The sequence below is a fragment of the Diabrotica virgifera genome, chromosome 9, assembly GCF_917563875.1.
Source record: "Diabrotica virgifera virgifera chromosome 9, PGI_DIABVI_V3a".
Taxonomy (NCBI): Eukaryota; Metazoa; Arthropoda; class Insecta; order Coleoptera; family Chrysomelidae; genus Diabrotica; species Diabrotica virgifera.
Window position 1 is genome coordinate 25,374,313 of NC_065451.1, and position 24,108 is coordinate 25,398,420.

Here is a 24,108-nt window from a genome sequence, read left to right on the forward strand (position 1 = left end):
GTAGTTTTTTTGTCGAAAAATCAATATTTTCAATGGCAAATAACTCGAAAAGTATTGACTTACATAAAAAACTCTATAGAACAAAAATTGCTTAAAATCGGTCAATTTATCCATTTCCGGTTTTATCTTGAACGTATGTTTTTTCACCCCCGAGAAGGGGTGATTATCACCCCCCAAGTAAAAGCAACCAACAACGGCACAATTTCAACTTTGAAGTGGAGGGTAAGTAAAACCTAAATCCAAATTTTCATGCAATTCGGAGTTGATCCTGAAAATTACACGGTATCGCCGAATTTCCCGGTCATTTACTGGGCTAAATTGCAAGGCTACATCTTCAAAGAGCTCTAGCTGCCTTAGGAAACATTTTCGGAGTAGATGAATAATTGAGTTAAATTGTCTTAAAATTATCTGAGAAATCTCCGGTCTTCGTTTGTAAGGAGAGTTTCTGGAGATATTGGTATATTGTATGGTATATTATTTTATAGTCAACTAAAGCACAAAAAGGAAGCCTTTTATATAACCACATTTCTTCCAAAAACAAAATTATTGGCTCATGTAGGATTCGAACCTACGACCTCCACGATGTTAGGAAACAGTGTGGTGCTCTTACCAACTGAGCTAACGAGCCATTGAGTTCTCGTGAATAAAAGATGAATAACTATTAATCTTTGTCTATTTTTAGCTACAAAATATTGACGAAGCCGATGCGCACCGGTACACTTGTTCAAGGATTCGTTTAAAAATAATAGAAGACATATTATTTTTTGTAGAATCGAAGTGGCAAAATATTATTAGGTGATAATTCCACAGTTCATAAATCTTTTTCATATATTAAAATTATTTTTAATAATAATATTCGATCAGCTTTTTACCTGGCGTGTTAGTCTAGTCGTTAAAACAAACTGAATATAATAAGTAAACCGGCGATTTTGAATGCCAGTTAGATACGCGCGTGAAGTCAAAAGTCAAACTAAATTTGATCTTCTATCAAAGTATGAACTCGACAGTAAAAGTTCGATATCTTTTGATCAGAGTGTCTTATCGAGTAAAATCGAAATGCGTTTTAAAGGGGAAGAGTGTAGCTTTCGTATGGAATTTTTGGTTTTGAAAATTTATCAGATACTTCCATTGACCGGTCACTATAGGGCTTTTCATTCACAGTCATTTGTTTCGAGCTTCTGTCATGTGTCACATAATATTAATATATCTACGTCATACGTTATTGGTATTGCCAATGATACAAACCAAAGACGTATGACGTAGATATATTAATATTATGTGACACATGACAGAAGCTCGAAACAAATGACAATCGATGAAAAGCCCTATTAGTCCAGGTTAATAAGCTAGAAATAGACCATGTTTGGGACACTCAAAGATCCAGGTAGCTGACTACTTTTTTAGTTATTGTAGACCTAAAGGAAGAAAATCTACCTGTTTCCTGCCTAGAGTTCGAGTCCGTTTTTTAATTAACAATTTAGTGCAGAAATCGCGATTTTTTTGATTTTTTGCACCCCATTCAAAAGCTAAATGATTGACATAAAATTAAAAAATTTAATATTGTAGAACATTAAAAAACCTTCAAAATGCCGATTTTTGAAAGTTAAAAAGTTAATTTGTTGCTACGCAAACTGCAAAATAAGTGAAAATCGTTATTTGTTAATAACTTTTACTAAAACTATCTTAGAACTTTAGTGTTTTACCCAAAGTTGGGTATTGGGGTACTTAACAAACCCTCAAAATTTGAGACCGATCCATTAATTAGTTTAACAGTTATTATATTTGTTTATCCTAGAGACCTTTATTTTGCAATAACAAGACAGAAAATAATGAAGATAGGGCAGTTCTGCGTATGCCAAATGAAAGTAGAAGACTGATGATATCAAAATGTACTAAAAAAAGATGAAAAAATTATCTAATATAGTCAAAAATCCTAATGCCAAATTTGTGAAATTTTGTAGTTTATAAACATTTAGGATAGCTTTAAAAATATTGTCCGTAGAAAAAATCATTTTACATATTAGAAAAGCTGGTATTTTACACGAATTTTTAAAAATATAGTTCAATTGGCGACTAGTCGTGGTAAGTGAAGAGGGAGCTGGGAGCCGACAAATGCACAATATCAAAAACGAAAAAAGGCAACTTAAAACTACTATCATTTTCTATGTCTCGGGATCTACTGAATATATTTTAATCGTTCTTTTTTTAATTTATATGTAATTTTTGTGCACATTACAAATATGCAATTTGTCTAGACATTTATTAATAAAATTAATAAACGGTCTAATTTGTTTAAATAATTTTTAAAAAAATATTTTTTTCCCAAAAATCCATGATTTTAATAATACTATCGTTATTATTCATAAAAAAGTTAAGGTATATTTTAATAAATAAATTATCTTCAATAAATTATTATCTAATAAAAATCATTTATTTATTAAAGTGTACTTTAACTTTTTCTATGATCATTAATGACACTATCATTAAAATAATAGATTTTAAAACAAATATTTTTTTAAGAATTGTTTAAACAAATTAGACCGTTTATTAATTAATAAATTTATAAACAAACTGCATATTTGTAATGTACGTAAAAATTACATATGAATTAAAAAAGAAAGATCAAAATCCATTGAGTTGATCCGGAGACACAGAAAATTATATTCGTTTGAAATTGCTTTTTCGGTATTTTAACTCGGTGGATTTGTAGGTTCCCCCTAGTAATCGTTTGAACTACATATTTGAATCGTAGAGGGTACTGTGAAGGTACAATTTTTGTGCAAATTTAAAAAAAAAACAAAAATTACATTCTTTAAAATGGCATTAATGAGGTTCCTTAATTATTATAAACAAATTAGCTGTGAATTAAAAAAAACATATGGCTAACTTTGTCCCAAATAAACCCAGGCTAATTTTTTTTAGCTAGGAGCTAATAGCTAGGAGAAAATGAGTTTTTAAGGGATATATTTAAACAAAATATCAACTAACAGTTTTCACAATTTTAATTGGAAATTATAAATTTTACAATAACAATAATATTTCTATCACTATGAAAAAATCATGGTATAAAATATCTCAAATTTTTCGCATTTTTATTGCGTATCTGTAAATATTTAATTCTAGACCATTTTACTTGATTACTTTAGTCTTTTACTATTAATATCTACTTCAAAATTAACATGTGTATCCTTAAATAGGTTAAAATTTAGAATTTGGTTCTGATTTAATTCAGTTACGGATTTAGGCTTGCCTGATGCTTTGGCATATCGTATCATGGTTATCCATTGGTCTGGAGTATATACGACTTAATGTTTTTTCCTTTTTTCTATAAGGGCATGCATTGAATCACCCTCGTTTTGTGAATGTGCTATTTCGAAAAATACATGTGTAATGTTAATATTACACTGTTTCACTATATAGAAGTACGCAGCAAAAACTGTTCTATATTTATTTTGTCCACCGCAACTATCAAAATGGAAAAAGTTTTTAAATCCTTTTTTTATTTTCATTTCGATAAATTCACTTATGAGATACCTACAACATATGTTTAAATACTTAATAAATTAAACATACATGCAACAAAGTTGTAACTCATTTAACAGCCTTGTTAATCGTCAAGTATAAAGAAAGTATATATTTAACATAGGGAGTATCCAACGTTACTGCCTTTTTCACGCTAAAATGGCACACGTAAGTTAAAATACAACTTTTTTCAATGGAGTATTAGCCAAACTATTGAGAATTAAACTATGTCGTTTATATAGTAATGAAACACAGACTTACAATCATTTAATAATACTTTGACGACCGGTTTCGATCTCTACACTATTCAGATCATCTTCAGGTCGGCGTTACAAGTAGTTAAATGCTACAATTAAAGAAAGCCAGAGTTAGAACATTGTCTGGTTGTACAAATGCTAATAGAAAGCCAAAATTTGAAAAAATTTTATTGAAAAAAGGGGGGTATGCAACTGCTGACATTTCAGAACAACAAACTGATACATACATATGCACACAATGTATGAAATGTCAGCAGTTGCATACCCTCCCTTTTATCAATAAAATTTTTTCAAATTTTGGCTTTCTATTAACATTTGTACAACCAGACAATGTTCTAACACTGGCTTTCTTTAATTGTAGCATTTAACTACTTGTAACGCCGACATGAAGATCGTCGTCAAAGTATTATTAAATGATTGTGAGTGAGTCTGTGTTTCATTACTATATTTAATATGGACTCACATATGCAACCCATTCAATATTATGTCGTTTATATTGACGTGTGCGCAATTGTTTCTGAATTCGTCTGTGTTGAAATCTGAAAATAGATGTAACTTGAGTTATAACCTTGTTCGATGGGGGTGTCGAATTATGGGGGGTCATGACACCCGTGACACATAAGAATAAGCAATCTTACAAATAATAAATATTATCACATGTATGAAAATATTGTTGGCAGTAAGGCAGGAATCATAATTTCCTGAATAAATAAATATGATTTTTTTGTAATTAAGAAAAAGTAAAATAAAATTTTGAAAATTTGTTGAATTTTAGTAAATCAATTATTATACAAGAGAGTACAAATACAAGTACAGTAGAAATGCTTTAATCTAACAATATTTCAATTTTAATACAATGCAATAATCTAAATATTATTTTTTGAGCAGTAGATTTTTGAGCAAATTCGTCGATTATTTCATGATTTTTAAGCTCATACAAAGCTTCTTTTTCTATAGCCATTTGTAAAAATGTTTCCAAGTGATCTTGTGTTAAAGTACTTCTTAACCGACTTTTTATGTATTTCAATGTTGAAAAGCTTCTTTGACAAGATACTTGTGTCACTGAAAGAGTTAATAAATTCTTATATACTATATTTAAATTTGGATAAGTACAATGATATAATGTAAGTTGTGCTTATGCAAAACAGCGTAACAGCAAGCTATATAATCTTTACACTTGTTAGTACCACACAGAGGTGAAGCTTTCACGGTATCAACAACACTGTCATTTGTTCCTTCATGTTCATTATCACTTACATTAATAATAGCATTCTTCATATTTTCTGTAGACTGAACATATTCGTCATTAACGGGATCTTCTATAATTTCAGTATTTTGCAAAATCCTATTTTTTAATACAATCCATTTATCAGCAAAATCAACGAGTTCTTCTCTAATTGCAGTTGCAGATATGGTAGGATAAAATGTCTTAACTTTTCAGTGAATGATTTAAATGCTGTTAGAGGTATACTCATTTTTTATTGTATCAAAATTTCTAGGATGTAGAGTGCCAAATGCAGATGACGATTTGTCTTGGTCAAATCGTTTTTCGATACTTTTAAAAATTTGAATAAGCTTATCATTAGGTTTCTCATAATTGTTGAAAATTCTTGTACAAAAATTGTTCCATTTTTATATTCTGCAGAGTACATATTTACTAGTTGCTCGAAGGAAATTTGAAAACCATAAATATATTTGTATGCATAAAAATAAATATCTGTAACAATCATTTATGTATACAGGGTGATTCATTAAGAATGTCCAATCTCAGAGTTGTAGATTCTAGACCTCAAAATATTAAGATTTAACCCAAATCACTTAAATAAAATATGGCTGGTTACTGAGTTACAGGGTGTTTTATTTAAAAATTTATTAATTATTTTTATCCAGTAAGTTAAAACTACTTCACATATCCTTATCATATTTGGCATAAAGTGTAGGTACTATACACCCTACGAAATTGTGATAAACAAACGTTTCTACATACTACCGGAGGCGTACGACAGGGGATAATGAATGGATGACCCTTCCCAAATTCTACGCCACTGGCGGAATTGCTATTTTTGTGCAATATTTAGATTCTTTAACACTTTCTGTGTAAATAATGTACTCTTCATTAGTAACGATAAAGTCCTTATTTTTCGAGATATTTGAAGTTGAAAATGAAACGGCACAGCAATATTGTGCTATGCATTGTGCCCATTCACTTTTAACTTTCAATATCTCGAAAACTAATGACTTTATCATGAATCGATAAATGAATCGATAAATTGCGCTAAAATAGTAATTCCGCCAGTGGCGTAAAATGTGGAAAGGGTCAACCATACAATGTTCCCTGTCGTACGCCTCTGGTAGTAGGCAGAAACGTTTGTTTTTCATAATTTCGTATGGTGTCCAGTACCTATATTTTCTGCCAAGTATGATAAGGATACGCGAAATAGTTTTAAAGTAATGGGTGAAAATAGTTATTAAATGTTTAAATAAAACACCCTGTAACTCAGTAACGAGCCACATTTTATTTAAGTGATTTGAGTTAGATCTTAATATTTTGAGGTCTAGAATCTATAACTCGGAGATTGGCCATTCTTAATGAATCACCCTGTATAGTCTTATTCATTTACTTAAACTGTATTTTACTGTTAAAAAATATAATTTTTTTTAAATGTTTTGTTAATATCATTCGATTAGAAATTAAAAAAAAGTTTTGTTACATTTAAATTTTTTACGAAAAAAATTTATTTGACGGGCCTCAAGAGGCCGCGGCCTCTCGGTAATTGCACCATTTCATTTATATGGCCAGCACGCCACTGCCTGAAGAAAAAGAAACCTCTGACGACTGGACTAAATAATTAAAAGGTTACAATGTTATAAACTACTATTTATTCCACCATGCATATTCCTACGCGGAATCATGCATATTAAACGCAGGACCGTCTCCGACTGCGACACACGCAAAAATGCCGTGTTAAATTGACATGTTTGTGGGCACTTAATTAGAGTGCTGCCATCTGAAATGTTTCCAAACACGAAAAGACCGAGTTGTACATCTTCGACTAATCAAATATGCTAATATATGCATCCATCGAACATGCAGCGGAATAAGAACGAAGTTTCAAATTTATTTGCTTGCACCTGGTGGCCATTAGGAATCTAAAGCTTGATTAAGAATTTTACAGTATAACAGCTTAGTTTTAAAATTTACAATCACATGTCTATTTATTAACATTAATAATATTAACAGCTTCAACTGATGTTTCTAAAGGCTGACTAAGACACACTACACATTCCATTACCAAATTTTCAACTAGGTACTAATGGTGAAATAAACGCTATTTGGATGATTATTTCATTCATAGGAGATTATGACCAATAGAAAGCAACAGAAATCTGAATTAAATTGATAATTTTTGATAATTTCCCGTCGTCAAGTATATTACGTCAGATGCCCTTCGTTGCTATGCAAAAATACATTCAGTGACATTAATGACAATTAATGTTTTAAAAATTATAAAAGTGATGACTTTCAACCGTAAAATATTTATAACAACTGTTATGTGTGTTTCATGGTACTAATTTGTACTTACATAAATAAATTACAATAAAATTTTTTAATTTTTAACAATTTTATTCATGAAATAATCGCAACAAATTGCCCTTGATCTCTAAAATTAATATAGAATTTTAGAGCTCTTGTGCAATTAGTACTGATAATTTTTAGAAATTTATGCAAAAGTACCTTTTGGAATTAGTAAAATTTAGGGAAATATTATGGTAAGTAATAAAAAAGAAGGAAAATTATTATAATAAGCAATTTATAGTAAAAGTTTTAATAGGCTCCTTTGTAATTGTATTTTTTTCCAAAATGTTAATGTATGTATTGGTTAATTTTGGAAGATAATTAAATTATAGAAATATACAGTCAGCGCCAACATACTAGACACATAGTAGAAAAGTAAGGATCTGTTTTTAGGTGGATGTGAGAGGTGGCATTCAGATTTTTGCGGATAAAGTTAGGTGATAACTTCGTTAATAATAATTGAATTATGCTCCTTCTCAAATATGCCCGGAACATTAATAAAAAAATAAAATATTTAAAAACTTCAAAAAATTTCGTTTTTTTTTCTAATTTTTTTGCTTATAACTTAAGAACTATTCATTTTAGAACAAAGCCGTATAGGAATAAAACAAAGATAATTAAATTTTCTATCAGACGCGATTGGTTAAAAATGTCTTAATTTATCACCCTTGCTTCAAAATAGCAATAAATATAAAATAAGGAGGCAAAACAAGCCTGTCCTTATTCAATGATTTTCCATCACTTAGGTTACACTTAAAACCTTCCTAATTCGCTTAGAAAATTTTTGTAATGTGCTAAAATCGTACACCAAATTTCATTAAAATTGACTTACTAGATTTTGCATAATAATTTTGCAATCTAAACTTTTTTTAAAAAATTAAAAATTTTTAAAATCTTGCACAACAAAAACTAGAACATACAAAGATTTGTCAATTTTTTCACATATAAAGAAGTACTCCACCTATCTAATGCACTTTACAGAATTGAAATCGGATTATTTAAGCAGCCTCAACAATGCTTAAAGTTATAAACAATTTTTTGGCTTATAAACAAATTAGTGCTGTGGCCAGGAGGGGGTGCTACGGGCTCCTTTATTTAGATGGACTCACCCAAGTTTTTTTAAGTATTTTGACCTGTAGAACACGAATTTTTTGGGTAACAGTTGATCCGTATGTCGATAAGATTGTTATAAACAAAGAACTTCAGGAATTACATAACATCGATGTTTCGCAAAATAAAACATTTTTTTGTATTTCTTGACTAATTCTAAGCAAAAAATGTTCTTACAAGTTTTTTCGCAGGATGCATAGTTTTCGAGATAAACGCGGTGGAACTTTCAAAAAATCGAGAAATTGCAATTTTTGAACGCGAATAACGTTTGATTAAAAAATAAAATAGCAATTCTGCTGACAGCATTTGAAAGTTTAAGTCAAATTATACCGGCTTTAATTATTTGCATTGCTAAAAATTAATTTTTTTTATTATTAAACAAAGCTATTTTTCTATAAGCCAAAAAAAGTGTATTAGATAGGTAGAGCACCTATTTATATGTAAAAAAATTAGCCAACTTCTAAATGGTTTACTTTTTGTTCAGAAAGATTTTAAAAATTTGAACTTTTTAACATTTAGATTGCAAATTTATTATGCAAAATTTATTAGGTCGATTTTAATGAAATTTGGTACACGATTTAAGTATGTTACAAATAATTTCCTAAGCGAATTACTAAGGTCCTAAGTGCCACCAAAGTGGTTAAAATATATTGAATAACAACAAACTTATTTTGCCCCCTTATTTTGTATTTATTGCTATATTGCAGAAAAGTTATTACCTTAAGACATTTTTTACTAGTCGTATATCATACAAAATTCAATTATCTTTATTTTATTTCTCTACGACTTTGTTCCAAAGCGAATCGTATTAAATTTATAAGCAAATTTTTAAATATTTTAATTTTTTTATTAATGTTCCGGGCATATTTGAGAAGGAGCATAAGTCAATTATTATTACTGAAGGTGTGCAAAAATCCGAATGCCACCTCTCACATTCAAAAATAGACGTTTTTTCGCAGATCCTTACTGGTCTAATAGGAAAATTGAGCTATTACAGTCCTGGACCCTTTGCTTTTTGCAATGTTTATTTTTATGTCTACTGAGGTTTAGTACGTCAGAAAATGTATAGAAACTGAATATTAACATAGAAAGTTGACAAATAATAGATCAGCTGTATTCAATTCAGCTGATCTAATTTTGACATTTATAGTTGTCATTTTGTTAAAGTTGTAAAAGTTTTAAAATATTCTTGGTGTTTGAATAAAGTTATTTTAAAACAGAGTAATAATAATATTAACTAATGTATTTTTTGTATCCAAAAACAATTATTTTGAAAAGTTTATTGACAGAACAGTATAAAAAGGGACAGTAAAACCTCTTCCATGTCGGCACTTTGATCTCAAGAAGTAATATCGGCAGTACGCCGGTAATTCACCAGTGGTGGATGCGGGTTTTCCCTGTTAAAACCCGTACGTTTCTATGCGACTAGCAATTCGAGAGTGGGGCAAAAGCGACTGGGAACATTGCGCGTTCGCCATGCGCGACTAAAGATTTTATTTCCAATTTTTCGGAGAGTGGTTCTACTGTCTCTCTTTATACTGTGATTGACAGTAACATAACAGGAATGAAAGTCACATCTGAGAACGGACCGGATTAGCCTATAAGCATAGCAATTAGGTACCCACCCATGTGTCTAGTACGGTGACTCTTACTGTATGTATATACACCCACAAACGCGAAAGCGCATGGTACTTATTGTCTGAGTCTAATCTATATGTACTGCAGGGCATTTTTTAACTTTCATTCTTCTCTTTAACTCTTCATTTGGCATTCTGTCTCTTCTGGTCCACCTGGTCCAACACCACAGCATCTTTTCCAATATTCCATTTCGGCCGCCAGAATGCTTCTTTGGTTTTTTGTCACGATACTTCGTGCTGCTGCATCAGGAGCGTCATTTGAAATTTTGATAGGGGGGGCAAGCATTACATATACAATACATTTATATGCAAACATAATACAAAATTGATCTATTTTTTGTAAATTTCAGTCATTTTCAGGGTCAGGGGGGCAAATGCCCCCTGACCCTATCAACTGACGAAATGACGCCCCTGTGCTGCATATGTCACGATACTTCGTAGTATTGTTTGGTATATTTATTATTTTTTTTTTAGATTTTTATTAAAGATTACACCATGGAGTTGTCTTATGCAAGATCTTGTTTGTCCCAATATATTTATTATCTCTTCTTCTGTTGTTCCGTTTTTCGACATTATAAAACCAAATATTTGACGTATTCTTCCGATATTGCTAAGTATTTCGTTTTCTTCATATTTATTTCCAAGCTCACCATTTTGTATTCCTCTTTTAATTTTCTACCATGTAACTGATATCCTCCTTATCTTGAGCCATCGACACATTTAACTTCCAAGTTGTTAGTGCGGGTTCTAAAAATATTTTAACCCGGGAGTAGTCGCGCTCACTTCTGTAACGTCGATAGTCGCGTGTGAGATTCTATCTCAAAATAAGAATTTAAAACAAATTTTTATTTTGTACTATTTTTATCTACTTTTTATATTGAAAATATATATTTCTAACAATTTTATTAAAAAAAACCTGTGTTAACGGCCACCTGCCAACATCGGCCACCTGTCCTAACGGCCAGGTTAAAAATTTCCCAAACCAATTATATGTAGACTACAAAAACTGGCAATACCGTCCACCTTTCTATATCGGCCAATACTTTCATTTTTAGTGGCCGTTATTGACAAATTTTACTGTACATATTACAAAAAAGGATGAAATGTGAGATTCTATCTAACGGCGCGACTACTCGCGGGTTAAAGCTAATTGGCTCTCCCAAAGCCATAAATTCCACAAAAAGAAGAAAAAGAAAAAAAATTCCTACGCATTACTACACCCTTCCTCGGGCACTTACGAAATTTTTTCAAAATTGCAAAATTTTTCATCAAGTTATCGCGAAAAAGGATAAAAATTGAGTTTCTATCTCACCGCGCGACTACTCGCGGGTTAAATAAAGTTAGAGGCGTTGGACATGGACATCCCTGTAGTAGTCCTTTTGTTGTTTTGAAGTTGTCAACTATCTTGTTTCCGATTTTTATGTTTACTTCATTTCCACTGTATATATATATTATTAATTGCTTGTGTTAGATTAGATGGTATCCCTATTTTTGTTGAATTTAATAGATTGATTGTTTAAAAAAAAAACAACAACAATTTGCCATATTCTTGTGTTCCCATGTTACTTTGTCATGGTGGATTGTATGCAAGTTGCTCTTAAGATAAATTAAGCCTACTAAAGGATCTTTCTATCTTTCAGATGTATGAGATTTATTTCCATGCAATATATTTAAAACAAACAGAACAAACAGCCGATATACACACTCTAAACAATACTTTGAATTGCAAAGTTAGTTCTTCGGCTGCTCGTTGGTTATTTATACTTACCTTGTCTTGACACTCTTGACAGACTAAACAATTTACCTTAAATTATCTATATTTTACGTGCACAAATACGCTCACAACAGATGTATTTCTTGAACATGTCGCTGGTTAAGAAAAATAATTTATCATGATAATTAATGGTTAAAGCTGGAAAACAAACAAACAAAATTTATCATCGAATCATTTATTTGGAAAGTTGGAAAGAGCCGGGGACAGTTTTTATTTATCCATTTACCAGCATTTGTTAATATTTAATTCGCCTTGAGAGCAAACAGTCACAGAGAAAATATTTTGCTAAAAATTTGATTTATGGTTTTCAGGATACAGAGACGGATCTGCTCAAGACAACATTTTTATGGAGTCAAATTGTTTAAGCTATCGTTAAAGATGCGAATCTACAATGAGAATACCTGATGCGATTTATATCTTGTGACATAAAAAAAATCAAAAAAGATTTATTTTCATTGTGGAAATAGACCTGAGATACATACGTTCTCAGAGATATTATTATAGATATATATTAGAGATTATTTCATTCATAGGAGATTCTGACCAATAGAAAGCTACAGAAATAAAAATTACAGCGATCAGTTTTGATAATATCCCGTCGCATAGGCGAACATACACACGGGCAGGGGGGCCGTGCCCCTACCCTAGCTTTTCTGGAAAGAACAAAAATTAAATTTATATTACATAAACGTATTTTTGTCAAAAAATTGTATGCTATTAACGAAAACATTGAAAGAGATTAGAAACCTGGGAACATAATATATACTGTAATCGACACCCAAAATTACAAATTAAATGAATCATTTATAATACTGCAAAGAAAATCATATCAGCAAGAAATCCGATCTCTGACGGATAATCACTAATGAGTAGTGTGACCAACTAGTCCGAAAAATCCGGGACATGGCCCGAAATACAAAGTCGTGTCCCGGCGTCCCGGACATGTCTTCCGGGCCATCCGAATTTTCAACGTTTTGGTAAAATTCTATTTTGAAATTTTGAGTAGGTACATTCTTCTAAGAATTCACATCTAATTGAATTGGTGGGATGAAAAAAGTCGACAATTTCTAGAGTGTAATTAATACCACATCCAAAACGCATGCATTTTATATCGTGGTATTATAGTTCTACGAAAACTAAAACGGTCGACTTTTTTTCTTTTTTGTATTTTAATTTAATTTTAATTTTTATCGAACGTCGGAAAGCTAGACGTAGAAATTGCAAATAGGACAAAGAAAGCTACGAGAATATATTATGCGATAAATAATACGATACTGGCAAAAAGGGAAATCAGACAGGAAACAAAAATACATGTAGATAATACATTCAGAGTACAAGCGAGACGTGGGTTACAAATAAAAAACATGAAAGTGCCATAAATGCAGTAGAAATGAGGCAGCTGACAAAATAGCTGGAAACGCGTAGCTGGACAGGGAAAGGAAAGAAAATATCAGAAACGTGTTAAGACAGGATATTGATAATTACACTAACCAATAGAGAAAAAATTTAAAAAAAAAAACTGAATTGATTTGGACATATAACTAAAATGAACGAGAACGGACTAGTAAAGAAGGTGTCAGATGCGAAAAGACAGGGGAAAAGAAGAAGGGGCAAACCTAGAAAGGGGTGGATGGAACAAATCCAGGAAATCGAGACCAAGAGAGGGAAAACAGTGCAACCGATGAAGGAAATGACAGGAGACCGGAAGGCGTGGAAAAAATGGGTAAAAGATAGATAGGTGATAGCAAAGTCCGACGCTCTTATTGGGCATAAGGACAACGAGAAGAAGAAGTAATTATCGTCTCCTGAAAAAAAAAAAAAAACAATGGCCCGATTTTCATTGAAAAGCCCCGGATTTCAGGTATTTTTTTCAGCCTTCTCCAGGATTCGACTGAATTGGAGTTGATCACACTACTAATGAGCCATTTGTCTTTGAGAACTGGCACTATAAAGATAAAGTATAAAATCTGTGAAGTGATTATATTTGTTTTCTATATTAATTTTTGTGTACACCGAATAGAACCATCTTCATAAGCAGAAATAAATTAATATCTAAAAATAAATTTTAACATTTATTGAACATAGTTAATCAAATTTTAGTTTGCAAAAGTATTTTTTTAGTAAGTAGATTATTTTTAAAGTGTACATTATGATAAACAGAACAATTTTATTTAAATGAAAAACAGGTGATCTTTCAAGACGTATGAGTGTTATATACAGGGTGTCCCAAAAGTAGCGGAAAGGTCGAATAATTCGCGAAATGAACATCGGATCGAAAAACTGAAAAATATGTGTTAAATAGTTCTAATATCACAAATCTATGCGATGACACTAAACAAGTCCACCACTTCAACCCCTGGGTGTGGAGCGGGGGGTAACTTTAAAATCTTAAGTGGAACCCCTAGTTTTTGTTGCAGATTTGGATTTTCCTTGTAAAAATAAGCAAATTTTATTCGAGCCATTTTGCAAATTGTGGATAGATAGCGCTATAATAGGAAAATGCGATATATCGTGATACCATAGCAAAATTATAGAAACAGTCTAATATCTCGAGAAATATACTTCCAAATTAAAAACTAAAAAAAACGTGTTTAATATTTTTCAAAAATCTATAGAATGACACCAAACAGGATTTTTCATTCCACACTCTGGAGGTGGGGTGAGAGTTAACTTTAAAATCTTACATAAGAACCCCCATTTTTTATTGCAGATTGAGTTTCCTCCTCAAAAAATAAAAAACATTTTATTCGCAACCTTTTTTGAGAATTGTTGACGGATAGCGCTATAATCGGAAAATGCGATATATTTGCTTCATCTATCAACGATTCTAAAAATGTTTGGAATATATGTGACTTATTTTTCGGAAGGATTCTAAATGTGCAAAAATAAAGGGGGCTTCTTTTTAAGATTTTAAAGTAAAAACTTGATTCGACACATTCTCATGGTTAGTCTACTCGTCAAAGTTGAAGGCAGGGCTTCGCAAGGATTGTATTCTTTTCAAACGGGTTTTAAAGAGAGGCGCAACTTTTGTGATACCCATGACATTTCCATTTAAAAACTTGGTCTAGTATTTAAATGTATGAATAATTTCTCACAACAGGGTTCAAACTAGGTTTTTTAGGTGGTTTAAACTGCGGTAGACTCCCTCTATAACGAGAACTGAAATGGTGGACAAATTATCCCGTTATAAGCGGATCTCGTTATATCAAACAACAATAATATTGAAATGGTTTGATGCCTCTTACGTGGTTTATTAGGTGTCGATGGTCAACCTGAACAGTGAACAATGAGACTTCGCCGTCATAAATTGTAAATCTCCTATATTATTCAATATCGGACGATAAACAGGCAGAAGTTATTACAGGTGGCTGAGTTTATTACAGCACTGGCCTCGATAATAAGACAAGTAGGTATGCTTGGGCATTTCTATGTACAGGCAGTTGGGGCATTTATTTATTTATGACCACTACAACGCTAAAAACAGGTAAATGCACGTATTCTTCGATTTCAATTTTTCTCGTTGTAACCAAATATGCTTCGTTATAAAGCGTTATAGTACAATAGGACTTTCATGGGACACCTAATGTACCTCGTTATAAGCAAAACCTCGTTATATCCGTGTTCGTTATAGAGAGAGTCTACTGTATATATTTTCATCCGAAATATACAAAATGTAATGTGCAACATCTTCACGTTTGGCCCCACCCTAAAAATTTTTATATGGGCGTCCTTGTCCCGTCGTCAAGCATTACGTCAGATGCCCTTCGTTACTACGCATCATGAACATTCAGTGACATTAATGACAGTTAATGTTTTACAACTTGTCACAGAGAACACCAAGAAACAGGTTTGGCAAATATTCAGGTGAAGATATCAATAAAATATTAGTTAAAATTATTTAAAAAGACAGTTTTGTTCATGAAATAATCTCAGCGAATTACACTCGATCTCTAAAATTATTATCGACTTTGACATAATTTCACTCCCCTTCAGGTCGCGAAATTAAAGCTGTCAAAGTGTCACTCGGGAAACAAATCGATAATTTTAGAGCTCTCGTGCAATTACTACTGATAATTCCGTGAAAGGATATCTCATGAGACTTTAATGGCAGAATAAAAAATATTTTCAAAATAAAAAAAAATGAGTGAACCGATTGATCAAAGGGTCATGTAAAACAAAATAATATAATGTTAACTGGCTGGACAAGAACCATAGTACGGCAGTTTGTAGAGTTGTATGTCTGAATTTGTGGGAATGTAAATTAGAATGTAAATTTTGTTTTATTCAGCAAATATTGAAAATCAGCGACGCGCGACGGACATTCGAAATTGATGTGCCTGTCCATGACGAATGTTGGCGATCATCATGGAAATCTTTATCTTGTCTGCAGCAACACTGAAACGCTGCACAGACGTTGTGTTGAACCAGGTTCTGAGGTTTTTTAACCAGAATGTTCTTCATCTTCCTAAAACTGGTTTTCCAAATATTTTTCCTTGTAGGATGGCTTGCAGGAGGGTATATCTAGATTGATTTCGTATAATATGTCCGAAGTAAACTCTCGAGATTTGACATAGGTCAGTAACTCTCGGTTTTTGTTCATTCCTCTAATAGCCCGGGAGTAATGTCAAATTTGACAATATTCCCGGGAGCATTTTAGCATGGCTGTTTTCTTTTTATTTAGTTAAGTGTTCCAAAGCTTATTAACAAATGATGTGTCAGCTGGCCCAAAACCTGGGATTTTAGTCAAGAAAAGATAAAATATTTATATCCGTGACTTACGTGTATAATGGCATAGAATACCTAGTTATTGGGTTTCACCCAGGCGACTCGGGTTCAATTCCTGGCGTTGGAAATTTTTTTGGTTTTTAAAATTGACATTTTGATTTGAAAAATAATTATTTTTTGATAATACCACGTTTTTGTAATTTATACGACACAATATAAAAAAGTCTGTATGTCTTTTATAGAATCGTAAACTATGCATTTGATCATAAATTATGATTGACCTTATAATAAACAAATTTGTTGTACATGAACCCCTGAAGGTTCCTGAGTTGGTACGACCATTCTGAGTGAAAAGGGGGGTCGTATCAACTCAGGAAGCTTCAGAGGTTCATGTACAACAAATTTGCTTATTAAGGTCAAATTATAATATAAAATGCATAGTTTACGATTCTATAAAGGACATACAGACTTTTTTATATTGTGTTGTATAAATTATAAAAAAAATATTTTTCAAATCAAAATGTCAATTTTAAAAACAAAAAAAAAAACAACACCAGGAAGCGAACCCGAGTCGCCTGGGTGAAAGCCAGTGGCTAGGTATTCTAGGCCATTATACACGTAAGTCACGGAGATAAATATTTGACATATAAGTTGTAGCGTTTTTCCATCAAGTTTCATATTTTACCTTTTCTTGGCTAAAATCCCCGGTTTTGGGCCAGCTGACACATCATTTGTTAATAAGCTTTGAAACACCTAACTAAATAAAAAGAAAACAGCCATGCTAAAATGCTCCGGTCAAATTTGACGATATCTCCCGGACTATAAGGACCTCCTCATTTGTTACTCGGTCAGTCCACGCGATTTTAAATATTTTCCGGTATAGCCAATCTCAAATTTGAGTGGTTTTTACTGGTTATTGTTATGGTTGTGATTATTACCTTTTACTAGTAAGTTTTAGTTTTAGTACCAAAAAACAGTAACATTGCGAACTTTAATTAGCTTTCGCGACAATTACATTTAAATATAATTGAAGTACCTATTCAATTTTCTTTGTGTATTGAAAATTCTTTCCTAATTGTGTGGAAGAAAAAGTTACAGTACGTTTTACAAAAAGTTATCAGTACTTCTATAATTATTATATTTAGTAACATAGACCAGTACGTTGACTTAATTTAAATAATGCCAGGTGTTAAATACAATAATTAAATATAAGAAATACTTAAAAATAAAAAATCAAAATTTAACAGATAATTAACTAATACATAATAGAAAGGCTCTCACACGAGCCTCGTGGAAGAAGCGCGATCCCTCCGAAGGGTTGAACTGGGGTCAAAGTTTTATCGCTAAGGGTAGCTGAAAATGGATGAAATCCTACAACCTCTAAAACAAATGAAAGAAATAGAGAGATATCAGACTTAAAGACAAAATGAAATATTAAAAAATGGTCTAATTAGTCTACAACAAGAGAGAAAATTACAAAAACAGAGAAGACATGAAATCACAACAGAAAATAATTATTGAAAACTTGGAAAATTAAGTAAGGAAAATAAATATTATACTTTATGAAATAAAAGAAAACAAGAAGGAAAATGGCAATTTTCAACAGAACAAAGCAACGGAAATAACTAATGCAATAAACCTGAAAATAAATGGAATAAATGAAGAAATCAGCAAAACTCGAGGAACATAATATCCAAAAAAACGAACGTCAAACGTGTGTTGAACGATTTTATCTACAATTCGTAGTTTTTTTACAATATTGAAAATAATGAAAAATGTTGCTTTTTTGCTTAAATATTAATAAAAAACCATGACGCAATAAAAATATAGTACGTCGTTAAGATGTACCAAGATATGGTATATCTCTTCTATTGACTTCCCCCACATATTCTAGTTGAAAGACAGTGCTTCGTTTCCCGTGGTATATTAAAAAAAAAGTGTATACAGTTGAGTCCACGAGTCTTTACCCGTGCGTCATAATTTAAAGCATACGAAATAAGTCGATGATAAATTTACTAAGCGCAACAGCAAGTGACAGTAAGTGGGTATTGTACCCCGATCACGGGTTATAGTATAAAATTTGACGTTATCAAATAAATAGAATGTCAAATTTAAGTTTCGCTTTAAAATTTTGGTCCATAATTACAGCTACATTTGAAGTAGCTTAATAAATTATTTTATTACCATTAATGAATAAACAATTTATAAAAAAAATCAATAACATAAATATTTTCTTTTTGTTATTTTATTCACTTTGGCGAAACATTAAACACAAGCATTCCTTAACTGTGTCAATGAGGTTAGCTTTGTATGTTGTCAAAATTAATCGTAAAATAACATAAACTTACCATAATATTCTAAACTACAATGTAAAATTAGTTGTGAAAACAACTGTTTGTATACTATAAAAAAACTTCAAAATGCAAAAATTCGACAAAATAACAACAAAAAATTCAACAAACTGACAGCCACAAAAGTAAACAAACCAAAACGTCAGAAATTGTACTTAAAATATGTGAAAACATCCCCAATCGTCTTTTTTTTTGTACCTATTTCTTTTCAATGTACTGAGTCTAGATCGTTCATAAAAATAGCATGTGTTTTTACTTACTAACAGGCGGTAGCTGGTTTGTCTTTATTTTCATGCGTGGAAGAGAATGATGCTAGATAAAAAATTATATGATTTATCGCGCCAGGTATTAATGACGCACGGGTAAAGACTCATGGACTCAAGTGTACATTCCGTCCCTGTCATTTGTTATTAAACAAACATTAAAGCGTCGTCCACAAAAGATACCTCTAAGTACTTATACGCTGATAAATCGATTGTCATCTCGACAACTTCATTGGCGGAGATTGATTGCGAGCCAATGGATTTTTTTTCAATTACGCCAGCAAGTGCACAGCGGGTCGGACGTTTTTAAAAACTAATTTGTCAGAGAGAAGCTGTTTCTGATTGCGATTTTGTTCTCATACTGTTACTTCGCCATTTTAGGCCAATAAATGACCATTTTGGAGTGCACTTTTCCTCGTCACGACGGATTTGCTTAAAAATTTGCATTTAACAAGTTGGCTGCAGTGAGACGCAAATGTTGTGTCTCATGTTGTTTTCGATAACAGCCACGTGACACACCGTAGTTGTCTCGTTAGTATAGCTGCGTGAGCGGACCTAGGACAAAGAATTCCGGGACAAAAAATTCCTGGATAAAAAATTCCGGGAAAAAATTCCCACAAAACAATATTGGACAAATATTACCTGGACAGTAATGTCCCCCCAAAATATTCCTGAACAACTAATTCCTAGTCAAAAAATACCCACTAAATTTTTGAGACAATAATTCCCCACAAATAATTTTCGGTAAAAAATTCCCACAAATAATTTTCGGTCAATTATAGGGATATTATTTTGTCCGGGAAAATTTTGTGGGGATATGTATTTGTCCAAGAAGGTTTTGTGGGAATTATGTGTCCATACCCGGCGTGAGCTTCATGACCATAAAGACCGATTTTTTTATATGATGGTAGTCAACGTGTTTTTATTATTAGGCCATTTTTTTAAATTGCAAAAAAATGCCTTTTTCAATGGATGCTATACAATGTGCAACTTCTCTTACTACTTACATACATTCAAAACGAACAATTTCTCACGCAGTGAGAAAAGTCGGCTTTTGTCGTGAGAAATATGTTTTCTCACGGGTTCTCCATACATTTGATCTCCGTTTCCATGGTAACATGCATAATACAAACACAATTATTAACCTTCGGAGTACGAAGATTATTTGACTTAATTAGATTACGATGATGGGTGAAGCGTGACCTATTCTCATTTTATTTATAAGGATGTTTTAAATAGTCAGTATTATTAAACAGTATCTTTAATTAAAAAAAAAAACAAACAAACACAACAATTATAATCCTAAATTATTGTATTTAAATTTTTTAAGATGGTTCCCCATGGGCATATATCCGGTTCCGGTTCCGGCGGCCATATTTTAATACCTTACAGAAAACGGGCATAGGTAAATTCGCTCCGGCCATATATTTGAATACGTATACCCGTAAACAGAGGCGGCTGCGATTTACGTGTACCTACAAACATATTGAGAATATTCTTCGAAATCCGAAGACCGGGTCAGGACTGACCCGGCATCATAGATGTTATGTAGAGGAAAAACTGTAATTTGCATGTTCACGAATTATATACGAAAAAATAGATTGAAACAAATAAGGAGAACTTACGATCAATCGGATTTATAAAAAAAATATTTCATAAAATATTAAGAAATAAGTGAATTTCGGGTCACGCTTGACCCAGTCTTCGTACTCCGAAGGTTAATGTTGTCAAACAAAATGTGTTGAAGCAAAACTTACCAGGAATTACCTTTCAAAACTGTTCAAAAATAACTGTTAATTAGAATTTTAAATAAATTTACCATTTTTGTTAAGATTTTTTTTCTATAAAATACTTTTTAGTGCAGCCGATATGTGAAACAATTGTGCATTTAACGTTAGAAGCATATAATTGGACCACATATACTACACATATAAAGGTTTAAATTTAGATATGAGGCCATCTCAGATTTTGCCTTTTACAAAAATGGCGGGGATTCAAAATGGCGACTACACATATGCGACTAATAGCACGATAACTTTTGAACGAAACGTCAGATTTCAGCAAATTTGGTATATAGGTTCTTTTTTGATATATAAGATCAAGGTCTTGAACCGGAAGAATCGGTTTACCAAAAGTTGTGTTTTTCCTGGTTTTTATGTAAAAATCTGTTGCTTTTTTTTCAATTCTTTCACCCTGTATTTATTATTTTTCAAAAAGCTAATACCGCCATTGAAAAGAGCGTAAAAATATTTTATCTACGCTATGTCATATTATGTATAAGTTTTTAGTTTGTGAAAACTGTCGATCATTATAGATAGCAGTGCGTTAAGGGTTTAAATTGTGCGTGAAGTAACAATGTATTTTAAATGGTATTTACTTTTTCGCACTGTTTTTGACATACTTTCATATAATCAAATATTCTTAACTTTCGCGTTGTCATGGTGATAACATAATGAGCAATAAATTACAACAAAAATTTTGACAGTTTTGTGGTTTGAAAGAGATTAGAATTTTTAAATGTCAAAGTTCTAAAAATTGTAGAATAGAAATGAATTCCAGTGACGAAGAGTTACAGTTTTTTTATTTGTTTATCGTAGATAAAATATTGTATGAAACTCGCTCCGTTGTCGCTCGTGCTCTAAATATCGCGTGCGTTCGCAAAAAGCATACTTCACGAACTGTTTCATAAATAACTATTTTAGGAAATATTTTGAACTTTTGAGTTATGGTAATTACCATTTAATAAATGCATAACGTATCTTCACATGTACCTATGTGCGGCAGATTCGTGCAAATATTATAAGAATTATTGTGCATTTAATGGTAGAAGCATATAATTTGGATCACATATACTACACATATAAAGGTTCAAAGTTAGATTTGAGGCCATCTCAGTTTTTGTTCCATTTACAAAAATAGCGGGCATTCAAAATTGCGACTATACATATATGACTAATAGCACGATAACTTTTGAACGAAAAGTCCGATTTCAGCCAAATTTGGCATCAAGGTTCTTTTTTTGATGAATAAGATCGAGGTCGTGAACCGGAAGAATCGGTTTACCAGAAGTTGTGTTTTTATTGTTTCTTTACGTAAAAATATGTTGTTTCTTTTTCAATTCTTTCACCCGCTATACACTCATTTTTCAAAAAGTTAATACCGCCATTGAAAAGAGTGTAAAAATATTTTTTAGGAAATATGTATGTACCTATACCTATGGGCGGCAGATTCAATTTGAATGCCCGCCATTTTTGTAAAAGGCAAAATCTAAGATGGCCTCATATCTAAATTTGAATCCTTGTATGTGTAGTATGTGTAGTCCAAATTATATGCTTCTACCATTAAATGCACAATAATAATTCTTAAATTATTATTTGCACGAATCTGCAGCATATGGGTACTTACATGTGAAGATACGTTATGCATTTATTAAATGGTAATTAATATAACTAAAGAGTTCAAAATATTTCCTAAAAAATATGTTTACGCTCTTTTCAACGCCAATATTACCTTTTTGAAAAATTAATATACACAGGGCGAAATATTTGAAAAAAAAACAACATATTTTTACATAAATAATCAAGAAAAACACAACTTCTGGTAAAACGATTCTTCTGGTTCAGGACCTCGATCTTATACATCAAAAAAAGAACCCATATACCAAATTTGGTTGAAGTCGGATTTTTCGTTTAAAAGTTATTGTGCTATTAGTCACATATTTATCATCGCCAATTTGAATGCCCTCCATTTTTATAAAAGGTAAAATCTGAGATGGCCTCATATCTAATTTTGAACCTTTATATGTGTAGTATATGTGGTCCAAATTATATGCTTCTATCATTAAATGCATAATTCTTATAATAGTTGCACGAATCTGCCGCACTATTTTGAGTTATTTGCAAAAAACCGTCCAAATACGTATTTTAGTTTGTTGAAAAATGAACATTTTTATTTGCAAATAACTCAAATTAGTCCAGAAAGCCACTGCGCATCCGCTAGGGAAAATATTCTAATTCGGATTTTTTGCACAATTTTACTCAAAAAGGACTCCTTTTAACAAATTTGCATGTTGCCAGGACCAAATGGTGGTCAAACATTTTTTAAACGTTTTTTTTTTGTTTTTTTCCTAAAATTATTTTTTTTGCATGGAAAAAGTTTTTTTAGGTTTTTTGGATCATTCCAAACAGAAAAGGCCTTTAGTGACTTTTCTCTAAAAATGATAGTTTTTGACATATAAGCGATTAAAAATTGAAAAATTGCTAAATCGGCCATTTTTAACCCGCAAGAACTATGTGAAAAACTGAAAATTTTAGTGTTGCCAAGGTAGGTAGATATTCTTTAAACATCGATTGATGAAATCCCGAAGAGTTTTTTTCAATACAATATTCAAAACTAGTTTGTTTTTTAATTGGTAATCAAGCGTGCGCGACACTATTCTCCACCGACAGTATAGTGCACATGAAAGGAATAAATTCGTTATTTCGTAAACCGACGACTTTAAGGAAAAATCCCGAAACAGGTCGATTTTTATTTTTAAGTTATGATATTGTGGCGTATATCGTATACTAGTGACATCATCCATCTGGGCGTGATGACGTAATCGATGATTTTTTTAAATCAGAATAGGGGTCGTATGGTAGCTCATTTGAAAGATTCTTCAATTTTCTATTCAGTACTGTAAACATTTACATAATTATTTATACAGAGTGTCCTTCGACTTATTTTTTTGTCAAATACCTAATTTAAATTAATAAAAATTTTTTGGACACCCTGTATAAATAATTATGTAACTGTTTATATTACTGAATAGAGAATTGAAGAACCTTTCAAATGAGCTAGCACACGACCCCTATTCTCATTTAAAAAAATCATAAATTACGTCATCACGTCCA

The 24,108-nt window shown here is 31.7% G+C and overlaps 1 protein-coding gene and 1 non-coding gene across 2 annotated transcripts in view; both read right to left on the reverse strand.

Annotated features, from left to right (window-relative positions):
* Positions 1-24,108, reverse strand: part of LOC114324312 (epidermal growth factor-like protein 7) — a 635,750-nt gene that overhangs the window by 566,865 nt on the left and 44,777 nt on the right. The gene's annotated exons all lie outside the window — the stretch shown is intronic.
* Positions 548-628, reverse strand: Trnan-guu (transfer RNA asparagine (anticodon GUU)). Its single transcript is given in 2 exon segments — positions 548-584; positions 591-628. It is a non-coding gene; the product is annotated as a tRNA-Asn (tRNA).